General features: G+C 51.0%; 1 protein-coding gene across 5 annotated transcripts in view; it reads left to right on the plus strand.

Annotated features, from left to right (window-relative positions):
* The first annotated feature begins 678 nt into the window (after window positions 1–678).
* Window positions 679–13,908, plus strand: part of SFMBT2 (Scm like with four mbt domains 2) — a 150,674-nt gene continuing 137,444 nt past the window's right edge. The window contains exon 1 of one of the 5 annotated variants that reach the window (XM_074358342.1): window positions 679–846. The gene's annotated coding sequence lies outside the window, so the exon portion shown is untranslated. Of the gene's footprint in view, window positions 847–943; window positions 1,330–3,161; window positions 3,386–3,441; window positions 4,043–4,079; window positions 4,930–13,908 lie in introns of those variants that run through there. The other 4 variants (XM_074358341.1, XM_074358344.1, XM_074358345.1 and 1 more) reach the window with 4 other exon arrangements.

Here is a 13,908-nt window from a genome sequence, read left to right on the forward strand (position 1 = left end):
GCAAAACCCCTGAGAAAACGTGTCGGTTATCCATTTAGAAATAAATTCTAGCCACTAAGCAGCATCTCCTCGCTCCTCAGTACAGTCTTCGGAAGTTCTCGGTCTTGTCTACTCGGGCGTCACCAGCTTTTCCGCACTGGGGACATTTCGTTGTCTCCGTCTGGCCATTGCCCTGGCCCAGGGAGCCCCACTTTGTCTTCCTTCCACGTCCCGGGCAAAGTGCCCACCGACCCGAAACGCGGGCGGGAAACCCTGCTCCGCACCCGTCTGCGCTGCCTCTCAGTCCCTCCAGCAGCCACGGAGGGCCACGTTTTTCTCGGGCAGGATTCTTTCCCCGCCCTGCAATAGCCGGCCCAGGCCAGGTGCCCTCTTGGGTCGCCGATGACTGGACATTGCTCCATGACACGCCGTGGCGACCCTGGTACCTGCGTCCTGTCGGGGCCGGGCAGATCGCAGCGGCAAGCTCGCCCCAACAGGCCCAACTTTATTTCTGACCCCTATGGGCTCGTCTCCCTGGAAAACCTCTCCCCGGCCACCCCCTCCCGCCCCCCGCCCCCGCCCCCGCCCCCGCCATCCCAAGGGGCCAGGAAATGTTTGAATCTCCATAGACAAGGCTCTATTTACGTGCCGGGGTGGGGCGCAGTGGGCGGGACAAAGGAGAGGACTTAATTTCTCTCGGCTCGGAACCATCCGTCGGCGGATAAATCGCCAAGTTTGTGCGCTTCGTCCACAGAGGGTTTGTAAACTGACGAAGCGGAAAGTGTCCAGTGAGATGCGGAGTTTGCCCAGATTTCCCTGCCGATGGATTTGCGGAAACGCCTGTGATGGGAACTTTATGCAGATTGTGTATGGAGGGAGCCAAAGGGAGGGAGGGAGGGGAGCGGGGCGGGGAGGGGGCAGTGGGAACGTGAAATGTGCCTGTGTGTGTGTGTGTGTGTGGTGTGTGGTGTGTGGTGTGTGGTGTGTGTGTGTGTGTGTGTGTGTAAGTGGGTAGGGGGGATGTGCCCAGGCGCGGGGGCAGAGGAAGGCGTGCAGAACGTCCCGCAGGCTAATTGGCTTAAGACGTTCTGCAAGCGCTTGGAAAAGGTCGTTGAAGGAGTTCGCTGCACACACACAAAATAATAATCTTAAAAAAGAGTGCCGGGCATGCGCACACAGAGGATGCCATATTGGAATGAGGCTGTAGTGGGAGTCGGAGGACCGGAGCGGGCGTGCGAGGGAGGCGGCGGGCTGGGAGCGAGCGAGGCAGAGCGAGCGGGCGAGGCCGGCGTCCCCCGCGGTGGCGCCAGGGGCCTCGGTCCACGCCGCGAGGAGGACGAACTTCACCAGGTAGGACGCCGCGCCGGCCCCTGTCCCCGCGCCCAGCCCGCCCCGCGAGCAGACCTCCGGCCCGCAGGTTGAGTGCGCCGGTCAGCTTTTTTCCAGCTTAGAAGGAAAAAAAAAAAAAAAAAAAAAAAACCAAAAAAAGAAGCTTGAGCCAGCCGAGGGGTGTGGGAGATTGGAAGAGAGGGTGCCGAGGGAGAGGAGCGAAAGAGAGAGGCAGGCTGAGAAAGCGACAGCACTGGAGCAGAGCCCCAAACTCCGCTCTGCGCTCCGGGTTGTCATTTTTGCTCCCTCGTCCCCTTCTTCTTCGTCCCTCGGCTTTGAAAAGCCCGGCCGTGCGAGAGTCCCTGGGTAGTTGCAAAGTATCCTCCCCGGGTACAGGCTGTCGCCTCCCGCCGCCCACCTTCCTCATTTGTGCGCTCGTTTCAGCGACGCAGCCGCCCTTGTTACCCCGCGCTCCCGCGTCTCCTCGCTGGGGTCTCTTTCTTCCTTTTTTTTTTTTTTTTTTTGGTGTGTGTGTTCGGGGTGGCGGGGGTTGGGGTGGAGAAAATGGTGGGGTGAGGACTGGAGACCATTAAGGGGATTAAAAATCGGATACACATTCGGAATCGCCCCCTTGGAAACATTTGCCTGTGTAGCTGAAATGAAATTGCCACTAGTAGTTTCGGAGCGTGCTCCGGCATGGATGGTCTTTTTGTTCTTTTTTTCTTCCTTTTTTTTTTTTTTCGCTTTTGCTTTAAAGTAATATCCTGTCGCTTGGGGCTTTCCTATTGTCTACTCTTATGACCTCCTTTCAAAATTACTAATCTGATCTGGCTTTGGAGTTTATTTTTTAATATGTGTGTATGTGTTGGTAAAATCCGCCCCCAAAACCCCCAACTGTAGGAACTGCTAGGTATATTGATTTTTGAACCGGGGCGGCTGGAGAAGATTAGCCGGGGAAGGGGGAACCTTAGGGTGGGAGGTAGTTGCTTTGCGGTGGCCAGATGCACATCCAGAGCCTCGATCCGTACTCATGTTTTCTTGGAAGCAACTGCGGAGAAGGAGTATTTGGAAGCCGTGCCAGTTTCAATATGGCGGGCTAAGGTGGCTTTTAAAAACTGAAAATAAAGGTTTTGAGGTGGGAAAAAACACAACCGGAGTTGCCATCCTTTAGTTTCAACTCTCTTTGGTTACTCCAGTAGCTGCTTTAGCGAATTAAGTAGGAAAAAATAGAGCGAATGAGCTGTCCTAGTTTTTTCCGTGGTTAGAGTTCGCTTGTCCAGCCCATTGCTAGAGGGGAGAAGGGTGCTGCTGGCCCGGACCAAGGCATCCGAGCACAACTGTTCAGTGTGCCTTTGGATCAGTGTGCATAACTGGGTGTGCAGTTGTAGGGGGGTGTCAAGTTAAAGAGATCCACCCCAAATACGTGTGTGCGTCTTGGACCCAGACCCTCCCATGATTTGACATGACAAACTGCTGACACATGGTGCAAAATACAGGAGGGCAGAGGGAATGATTTATTTCGGCTTTCTACGAAACAAGTTCTCTCTCTGTGTGCTGGATCCAGTGTGGGTAAAGCCCTGTAGGTGGAGCGAGGAGGTGCTTATTGAAAGGACTAACCGTCCAGGGTTTCGGATGCAGTCGGGCTGCAAGACGTCCGTGGGGTTTGGGGTTTGCAGGGGGCGCGCTGCGCTTAGCTGTGGGCACCTGGTACAGTTCGCGCCGCTGCGGGGGTGGGGGAAGGTGGGGGGCCAGCGTCCCAGGCGAGGTGGGGGTGGGGTGGGTGAAAGTGGAGTGGCGGAAGGGCGGGGGTGTGCGGACCTCCGCTGCAAAGCGTGTAGGGTGGAGGGGAGGAGTTGCTTTTAGAGTTGCGCTCTAGGGAAGGTGGGGGATGGGGAGAGCGTTCGCGGAAGAAAGTGTCTCTTGCTCAGATCGCGGCTGGATCCGAGAGGGGCAATCTCCGGCAAGCGAGCGAGGGTGTCACCCTGGGGTTTGAGACAGCAGCGAGGTGCCCGGGAAAGGCTGGCCTTGGGGGCCGGGAAGAGTCTGGGAGTGGAGTTTGAAGGCAAAGTCGGAGCTTGTAAGTGGAGCTCAAGGGAAAGCTAGCACACCGAGGTCCTTTAGCTGGGAACAGGGGTCCCCGACAGGGGTCGCCAGTGGCCAGGATGCAGCTGCCGAGCGGAGGTTGCGCAGCGGTGCCAGTGGGGTGGATCAGGGGGACAAGGGCCACACGGCGTCTGCGAGCCTTCTCCGGGGACAGGTCCAGGGGACCTTCTCTGGACCCGCGAACCTGATGGCGCGTCCGCCTAGTGCACCAAGACGTTTTCAAATCGTAGGGCTTATAAGATAGCGCTGGCCAAGTCTGTAGTTACCGCAGTAACGCGGCCTCTGGGCATTTGCAGGGGCCTAGAGGGAGGATCGCTGGGGTCAGCTCGTCCTCCCACTTAGGTGGACGCCGCGCAGTGGGACGGGCCTGTCCCTCGCGGCTCCCATGGAGGGGGAGGGGTTGAGGGGAAGCGTCACCGGGACTGGAGACCCTGCAGCAGATTTCCCTTCCCACCTGGGTGGGGAGGCTGAACGACCCCGCGACCCTCAGGCTCAGACACATTTGGCTCCCCTAGCTCCCTGGCCGAGCGCGCGGCGCGTCCCCGATGCTGCTGTCGCGCAGATCCTCCGGGGGACAGCTTTCCTGTGGGCTTTGCCGAAGTGGAAACCAGCCTAAGATGGCTCTGTGCTGGTAAATTGCAGTTTCAGCCGGGAACCCCTCCCCTCGTCCTCCTGACGTCGCCGCTGACAAGCGCACAATTCACTCCAGCGCCCCGAAAACCTGCGATTTTGCACCGAGCGGTGCCGTGGAAGCAAATATACAACAGATTACAAAGAACATTCCACAGGATTCTTGCAGGGCCTAAGTTTCCCTTGGGGGGAGGAGCGGGAGGAGGGAGGAACCGAGACGAGGCAAGAGCACGGCAGGTCCCCGCCGGGAACCGGGGCTGGGGACTTTTACGCGTAAAAAAAAAAAAACCAGGGAGGTGTCCCGGGGACGTGGAGGGTGGCTGCGGAGGGATCGCCAGCCATTCTTGGGGGTGCTCGCCCTTGAGCACATTCGTCGTAACCAGAGTCCAGACACGACGCCGGAAAGCCTGGGAGGCCGTTTCCAAACTTCAGGCGACCTGCTTGCAGTTTCGCTTTCGGAATTTTCGGGATCTTTGGGTTCAGAGAGTTGGGTGGGATTCCGGGAAGGGCAGGGCGCCAGCGGCTGGCCGCGCGCATCCTCCGTCCTTTCGGTGCAGTAGTCAGACTTCTCAGCCACCCGGGCGTCCCCTGCGTTGCCTCCCTGGACCCCGCGCGCGGGCGTGTTCCGGGGTCTGGGGCTCCCGGTCCCGCGCGCGGCCCCGGCTCCGGAGAGCCTCGTCCCCGCGCCGCGTTTTGTTGGCTCCAGCGGCGCAGCCGCGGCGGATCCGAACCCACTGGTGGGAAACCGCCTTCGACGCGGGCAGACCTTTCCCGAATCCGCATCCATCGCCGCTGCCCTCCACTCTCCCTCGCCCCTCCAGCCCTGTACTGTAGCCGAGGGACCTGGGGGAGCGACTGGCGCGTCTGCACCGAGCCGGGTTTCACCAGGTCGGAGAAAAAGCGAAAACAGGCTGAAATTCGGCCCTATTTTCTGGGAGGCGGTTGGGGGTGGGGAGGGTGATTGAGCGGGTGAAGAAGGGGTGGGAGGGGGAGAGGCCTTGGTGTTCCGAAGGAATTGCTGGCTGGGCAATCCTCTGAGATAGGAGATCTGCTACTTTCTCCCTGCGAGGCATTACGTTTGCACACACTCTGCTTCCTCCCTTCCATGAACAAGTGCTGTCTCAGATTTTTACCTTAGCTCGCTGCTCGGGCCCAGCCGCCTGCCTGGCGGGGGTGAGGGGTGTTGGCGTGTTACACCCACAGGCACCAGAACCCTCCCGTCCTCTGCCCAAGCTGTGCTCAGCACCCATTCTCGGGCCAGTGTAACCACTGCCCAGGGGCAGGGTGATTCAGCAGCCCTTGTCCTAGGAAAGAGTGCCACCAGCCACTCTGTTTTGACGTGTGTTGTTCTAGACGTGCCAGCTGACACCTGCAATGGTGACAAGGGAGCATTTCCCAGTTGGATACCCCCACTTTGAACCTAAAACAGGCCGTCCCGTGGGGGCATGAATTTTTACTAATGATGGGAGTCATTGATGGGAGGGCACGTCTCCTCTTCGTGTTTTCTTGCTGAAATTACGGACTAATTTTGTTTGAAACCTTGCTACATATAAATAACTAGCTTCATGATTCTTAACTTAAAAAAAAAAAGAAAGAAAAGCCAGAAGCAGAAGGAGGTCCTGAAGAGAGGAGAGAGCCTTGGTCATCTCGTCCTTTTTCTCTCTATAGTGAGACCTCCCTTGGCTGTCGCGGGAGTGCTGGCCGTTTATCAGATCCCATTTCTGCCCCCTCTAGCTGAGGTGGCATCTCTCACCTTTCTCTCGATGCCATCGTCCCCAAAGGATTTAACAAATCTGAGCAGAAATGCCGGTGATGGAAACATTGCTTCCTTTGAATTGCTTTTGGGATCCAAGAAGCACATGCAGTGAACATGCAGACTGCCTGGTCTGTGCTGTAACCTAAGTGGTTTTGTAAGGATTTCAAAGTAAAATGGCTTTTTTTCCCCTTTAACTAATTTGAACAAAAAGCGTCTGCTGTGGATTTTGAATTACTTCCAGTCCTAGTGTTAGGTAACATTTCTCTCTTAGAATTTCCCTCCTTGGAGCTTGCGGAGTTTACCTCACAGTGTGATGGGCGTAAAGAACTTGGAAGAGCTTCTTGTTCCCCAAAGACACATTCAAGACACATTCTGTGGGTTTTTTTTTTTTTTTCTGACTGTTCTTACATCTGCATTGTCCTGGTAACAACTTTACTGTTCCCATCCTACAAGTAAGCAGAATGAATCAGGGAAATCATACGTGTCACGACAAACTGAGCTGTGCATTTGTGGTGGTGGGCCGCGGTCTGACAGCACTGTTCGGTGAGGAAGCTCTCTATGGAAGAAGTGCTTAGGACTGGAGTCTCACCCAAAGATCGCCATGGTACTCTTTGAGGGAAAAATATCTGTGATTCAGCACATCTGTGCAGACATGACCACGTGATTCATCCGTCTTTCGAACTTAGGTCTGGAAAGTGTAGTGGAAACATTATGGGCCTTCGTCACAGGTGGTGTCCGTGCAAGCAGGTCACTGTGCAGAAGTAACGTGTGCTTACTGCGTGATAGAGGTGCCATGTGGGGCCAGGATTTTCTCTGTGCTGTGGAACAGGTGAGGCGGAGGAAGATCGAGGCACACAAACGTAGCCTTCACATACAATCCCTGTAAAGGCAGGGCCTGGCCTAGGTGAGCGGGTCTTTGAATATAGGCCAGAAAGAAAAACCTGATTTGAGTTTGCTCTAATAATTCCTCGGACTAGCAGGGGCCATTCCAGTCGGCCCCTGTATCCCGCGTTCCCGGACAGGGTGAGTGCTTGGACGTCATTCAGTTATGTGCATAGTGTGGGTGGTGACCGCAGCCTCCAGGTGGTGGTGGAGGGATCAGCCCTGACCCTCCATTCTCCACTCCTGCCCTTTTTGTTGGGCCACTGGGCCGGACTCCCTTTCTCTGTGAGCCAGAAAATGTCCTGGGACAGTTCCTACGAAACATGATCTGGTTGGCGAAGCCAAGTGTTGGCTGTTTGGAAGTCAGTGTAAACAAGATGTTTCTAGACAGGACGGTGTATTTTAAGTACAGGACGATATTCAACCTAGAGCTTGCAGTCTAAGGGGGAGTGTTACACGATTCGTATAAAGTGACCAAGTAAACTTCTTAAGGATTGGTTTTGTGTGGTCAGTACAGCAGTGTTCTGATGGAGAGAGACCACCGTTACCCTCCGCATCTGATGGGCCGGTAGAGAATTTTAAAACGGTAATACGTCACCAGACATCGGTAGTGAGGGTCCCTCGTGTTACTGGATGAAATGATATTCACGACTCAAAAAGTTTTACTTCCATGTCACTTTGGTTTCTATTCTTATGATCAGGTAGATGTCTTTGACACTGATTGAAGGAAAGAATCCATTGTGCTTTCGGTTTCGTTCTTTTTGATTTTCTTTAAAACACAAGTGACACCTTTTGGTAGATACCTTGCTTGTGGTAAAAGCATTTGGTGAACCCTGCAGGGCTGGGCAAACACCTTTAGCAGTTGTGACTACAGAAGAGAGACGTGGCGGGACCGGAAGATGGGACAGATTTTTATTCTGTGATGTTCACCCCCCTTTCAGTTTTATTGGCTGAGAAGAAGACACCTTATAAGGTTATTTAAGCGTGCTTTCTCTCCTTCCTCCTAAATTTGGAAAGTTGTTGTTTTTTGCCATTTCAGTCAAAAGTGAAGTATGAGCTGCTTCACTTTAAGGTATAATACGAGCACCTGAAATTCCAAGTGCAAGTTCCTACAGAGTGTCATTTAAAATATAACTCAGTGGGGGAGGGTATAGCCCAGTGGTAGAGCGCATGCTTATTAGCATGTAGGAAGTCCTGGGTTCGATCCCCAGTACCTCTGTTAAAAAAAATTAAATAAAAAGTAAATAAAATATAATTTACACGGATATTCATTTAAAAAGTGCACATGTGGATCTGTAGGTCCAGGGATTAATGATGAAAGGACTGGGGGATTACTCTGATTTGGAATTCTGTTTACTCTGAATAACATTAAAAAGAAAAATAGTCGCTACTTAGGGAAACATCTGTTTGCAGCCTCTCTTCTAATTCTTGGTGTTTCTGTCTCCTGTTTTATGGGCATGTCGTCTCCATTTTGCAAATGGGGAGACTGAAGCTTTACAGAGTCTGAATAACTTGCTAGCAGATTAGAGCCAGAGAGAGCTTGAGGATTTGAATCCTCGCCTTACGTTGTCTTGAAACTGTGTATGTTGATTATCGACTGTGTGTGAGACAGTCAAGTGCGTGAGTTTATTTAATCTCTACAGGTGGCTGCTGTCATCTTTTATTTTCTTGATAATTTATGCAGTCTTTGGGGAGGTTGTACAGGGTCACACAAACAGGTTTTTTAAAAAATTGTTTTTATTTTTTAATTATTTCATTGAAACAGAGTAAGACTAGAGCATTTTCATTCTGCATTTAGTTCAGATGGTTGTGGGAGAACAGCGCTTTGGTCGCTGTTTTTAAATTTCGAAGTGGACATGTTCTGTGTTCCTGGTTCAGGATAGAATGCTGTCAGCTGGCATGTGAGCTGGCCATTAAAGCTTTGGGAAGTGTTGCATTTCTGAAATTTCATCTCGTTTTAAAAATCAACTGGTTTTCATGTAAATCAGGTTGTCACCCTGCTCCGCTCTGCACGTTGCCACCCCACTGATGAGGGTGAGAGTACATTTAAAAAATCCTTGAGTTGTGGAAGTAGTGGGGGGGGGGGTCAGGCAGACGGTGTGGAAAGCTGGGGAAGGAGGCGAGAGGTTTCCCTTCTGAGGAGCGCTGGTTCCTCGTGAGCACGGTCTCCTAGGTTCTGCTGAAGGTGTTGATCTTTCATTGGATTATTTTCTTCTCCAGTAGGAAACTGAAGACAGAGTCCCAAAGCGGTTCTCCCTGTGAGGTGGAGGGGAGCCCTGCCTCTCTTTGTACCCCTGGGTCATCGCTCCTTGTAGGCTCCTTCTGGGATGAGCTGACCTCAGGCGTGACGCTGGCAACTCACAGCCAGTTCCACTTGCCCGTGTGAATGGGTCTGGATTGCACTTCCTGTCGTGCGTGGGAGAAAGAACCAAGTTCTGCCAACTCCAAGCAGCTGCATTTTCATAGAAATTGGTGTTTGGCATTATTTTAGAAAGTGCCCTAAATGCAGCATAAATAAAGTACAGTCTGATGGTGAGAGTGAGCCAGTCTTGGGAATTCAGAAACCCTCGTTCTGGTTCAGAGCTTTCTTTGTGACCTTGGCCACGTCCCTTGCTTTTCATCTTCCCCCTCCTGTGTGGAACTTTGTTCCTCTGATGAGTGGCAGGAGAGAATTCCTGCTAGACCCAAATGTATTTTGCAGACTTGCTTTCAAAGGTATAAGACATGTTCGCTTTTACAGCTTTGGGACAAAGATGCTATCTTTTTGTTAGAGGGGAAAAAAATCTCCCTGACTTTATAAAGGTACATACTTAACAAGAGCCAAGGAAGCATTTTTATCTTCTTTTACCCTCATCTTCACATTGGAAAAGGTGTTTCCTTCCTGGTGGTTTTTTAAAAAAAATGTTATAGACTATATTGTAGTAGTCATTCTGTCTATGTATTAAGCAAAAATGTTCACTGGGCATGCAGTCGGGCGGCCTGTCGTTTGATAGGAGGGTTGCCATTTAATGCCGGGTTGAGTTCTTCAAGTAAAAAAGAGAAGAGATTCAGACTCAGACATAGAAAACAAGCTTAGAGTTACCAAAGGGGAAAGGGCGGGGAGGGATAAATTATGAGTTTGGGATTATATACACTACTGTATATAAAATAGATAAACAACAAGGACCTACAGGTATCTTGTAATAACCTGTAATGAAAAAGAGTGTGAAAAGGAATATATATGTTTCACTGAATTACCGTGCTGTCCAGTGGAAACTAACACCATTGTGAATCAATGAAAAAAAAAAGAGATTAATAAGAGACAGTTATAAACAGCCTTCCGGTTGGTGCTCTGAAAGGGACGCACTGCTTCCAAGCACGGTGGAGAGCTTGGAGAAATGTGCCATTAAGATAGTGACAGAAAAAGGGGGATGGAGAGGAAGTCACACTGGCCAAATTTTGGTTGGATGACTCCAGTGTTTGCATTCATTTCTGTAGGAAAGACACTGGATTTGCCTTTCTAAGGGCAGAGAAGTGGGAAAGGGCAGCCTTGGAAAGGAAGTGCGCAGGGAGGAGGATGCGGGTTTATCTGGAGTTGGTGAGCCTGCGCACGTGTGAACGGGAGGACAGAGGTCTGGAAGACGATGATAAGGAGTCCAGAGGGCACGTGTTTACCGTTGTAGGCATCCCACTTGTTTTGTTAATGAGCGTCACGCTTGGTATTAACTCACGACGTTAAACTTGATCTGCTGCTAACCATGGCTGCTCTTCCTAACGCGGAGTCCTTTGTTTGTAAACACACAGACGCCGGATGTCCAGTCGCTACTCCAACCTCTGGCTCTTCTTGGTTGCGGGCCACCGGTTGGACCGGGTTTTGCCCATTTTGCCCAGATCGCTTTGCTGAGATTGCCACCGACGCGCCACCATGATGCTGGTCCTCGGAGGCTGCAGGCCTCATCCGGCACGTTTTGTCTTGGATCGCCTTATTTTCAGTTCTCAGCCTTAATTTTCCATATGGCCTGATTACATAGAGGCTTTTCAAGCCCTGGAGGGTAAATAGATGTGTGTCGGACAGACTTACCTCCCAGGTTTTAAAATTTTTTTTGGGTGTGTGTGTTTTGTGGGGAGTGATTTTTCAGATATTTCTCCAGTGGCAGGTGACAAGGAGAGGGCTTTCCTAGCTGAGCAGAGGACTGGGAGGAGGCCAGAAGCCAGGCCCAGAGTCTTCCGGGAAGCGGTAACCTCACTGTGTTAACAAAGCGGAAAAGAAGGTGACACAGGACGCAGCTGGAGCGTCACGTTGAGGCTGACAGTTTCCAGGGTCCTTCAGGGTCTCATGCCCCGTGGATCGAACCCCTGCCAGGCGTGCTTCCCTGATCTCAGGTAGGGAGATGTGGTCAGTTGGATGCCATCATTTTAAGAAAAGCTGATGGCTATGGAGCAGCTCATTTTTCCCTGCTCCCCTCTCTCAGTCCCCCAGTGGTTCATAGCCAGCTCTTGAGTGAAACTTCCCAGCCCTGGTTCCCTGTGCTCTCTGCTGCTCTGCTGGAGACAGGAGAATGGCTCCAAGTGGAGCAGGAGAGAGTGGTTGGCACCTTGAGCGTTGGCCCTTGTCATTCATTGTCTTTAAAACTTTACCTTAAACCTCCTTTATTCCTCCCAGCCAGCTGCAAAATGCATGCCACCCACCCTCTCCCCCTTTGCCTCCCTGTGCTGCGCACTGGAGTGGCTTTGGGCAGTGCATCCGATTAAGTCTTTGAGTAGCCAGCCCAGCATTTAGGACCTGACCCACCTCTTTTATGAAAGCTTTTGGAATCCAGCTTAGACCGTGTTGAATATTTCCTTCTTTTGAGCCTCAATTCCAATACTCTATTGTTCTGTCCTGCCACATACGCTTTTAACCAGGAAAGTCCGTGAGAACGCAGATTTCCTGACATGTTTGAGTGGAAGGGGAGACTTCAGGAGGCTTCTAGAACAGTCGCTGTGTTTTGCAGATGAGAACAGAGTTGCTTGTGGTGGTGAAAAGACCAAGAGTACATTCTGCTAAGTGGTGGTTACATGTCAGTGGAAAACCAGCCCTTCTGCAGTCCTCTGCTGGGGTCGTTACATTTCCCTTTATCTTTGCAACCACAGTCAGTGAGGGTGTTTTTTTTTTATTGACTTTGCATAATGATTGGCAGTTGGATGGACCCCACTAGAGTAAACTTTCTTTCTGCATCTAAGTGATGTAATTCGTACGATTTGATGCTTGCCCGGTTCTATCGATCTGTATCCGGGGCTTAAAGTCAACACCTGAAATGCTCTTCAGTTTCATGAATCCCCAGCTCGATGGCAGGCTGGGGAGACTCTTTAGCTGCATTCTTCAGGGATGGGCTTGTGGAGTCCAGATCAGAGTCCGAATCGGTACTTTTCACGGTCAGTGTCTTAGCTGGCTGCGGGATGACTGTGTGGCATCTCGGAAGCATCTCTGTTGTGCACCTGTCCTGCTTGAAGTCATCCATTCATAAAGTCCCCTCAGAAAACTGGGCACTGACGGTTAGACCTTATCTACACACGTCTAGCTTACAGAGGGGTCCCTTGTAAGATTTCTTTACTCCTTGAGGTCTTGTGACTGTTCATACAGCACTTGGACTACTTGACCGAAAATGACTCGTATGCGCAGGTGTGTCGTGTGAGACACAAATCTCCTGGATGCAGAATATGAGGTTCCTTATTAGCTCTGTTACAAGCTTGGATTGAGGCTCTAATTCATTCTTCTGAATATTTGTAAGTGACAGGGAAATCCTGTGTTTGGAGTTCGTCCAAGGTGTTAGCACCAAATGTCTGTGCTAATTCTAAACGTGGTGCCTCTTCGCTGAGACTCTGTGACCAGACTCTTCTGTGTCAAATATTTCACAGTCGTATGCCGACCTAAGGATGGTGTTTACTTTTGTGGCTTGGAAGTAAGTTTCTGGTCTAAGTGACCCTATGTGGCTACCTTCTTGATGCAAAGACTGATTGTATAGTAGGATTAATTGGGTATTTCAAAGCCTCATCTTTTTTTTTTTTTTTTTAAGTTTTTTTGGGGGAGGAGGTAACTAGGTTTATTTCTTTCTTTTATTTATAATGGAGGTACTGGGGATTGAACCCAGGGTCTCATGCATGCTAAGCATACACTCTACCACTGAGCTGCACCCTCCCCCTCTTCATCCTTCTTGATGGTAAAGAAGTAATTTGTAGGTAACTCGTTAATAAGTAAGTGAACTTTCAGCATAGGGAGGCTAGTCTGCAGTTTGATGCGGTTTTCTTGTCTCTTGAGCAAAGTAACCTGGGGGTCTGTTACTTTTCTTTGCCCGGTTTTCCCCTCAAGGAGGGCACTTGCTGTTTGATGGGAAGGCTAAGAGGGGACAGTCAGACCATGTATTAGACACAGCGCAAGCCCTGGCGTTTGCGGAGGTGTGACCCGGAGTCTGAAAGATGAGCATTTCTGATGCCAGGGCAGCAGTTCGTGTCAGCTTTCCATCTACTTAGAGCGAAAACAGACGAAGCCTGGTTGAAAAGTGGCTGGTAGATCGCGGTCCTGATCAGGGAGAATCAAGCTCTGGGCGGACGGTGGATGGCAAAATCCCATGAGCTCCTGCCCCAAAGAACCAGTTCATCTCCCTTGGCGATGGAATCAGGCAGGGCCTGTCTCTTAGAAAGGCCGAGTGTTGGCTGGTAGGCGTGGGCATGCCTTGTTAGCACAGCAATCTGGGTGACTCGGTGACTCAGCCACATACACAGAAGGAACCTTCCCTTGATAACCGCGCCCAGACACTTAACGCCGCATTTCATCTTCAAAGCCATTTACAAACTTAGTCCTTGCAAATGCTCCTGTGACCCAGCCTGACGTTTGCCTGTGGCTTCTTAAGGAGATGGAAGCAGAGGTTTTTCAGAGATGAAGTTTTGGGCCAACAATGTGATTGTGGACCTTTCAGAATCCTCTGAGGTTTTCCATTTTGATGGAAATATTTTGAAAAGTCTTCGCTGAGATTCGGGTGTCCTGCGCTCATTTTGAAATTCCTGGGGTGTGAACGGAGGCCGTTTCCTCTGTGATTTAGAGATGCTGGATTTCCGAGGGCAGCTAGAGCATGTCTGGAATCTCATAAGCTTTTAGTTTCGGCCTTCGCTTTTGATTTTCAGCCTGGAGAATCGTCTCTTTTCTGAGTCACGTGAAAAACAACAATGCAGACCTCTCTCCCGTTTCAGAGTAGCAAGCTTGAAAATATACT

The sequence above is a fragment of the Camelus bactrianus genome, chromosome 35 (genome assembly GCF_048773025.1).
Source record: "Camelus bactrianus isolate YW-2024 breed Bactrian camel chromosome 35, ASM4877302v1, whole genome shotgun sequence".
Lineage (NCBI taxonomy): Eukaryota > Metazoa > Chordata > Mammalia > Artiodactyla > Camelidae > Camelus > Camelus bactrianus.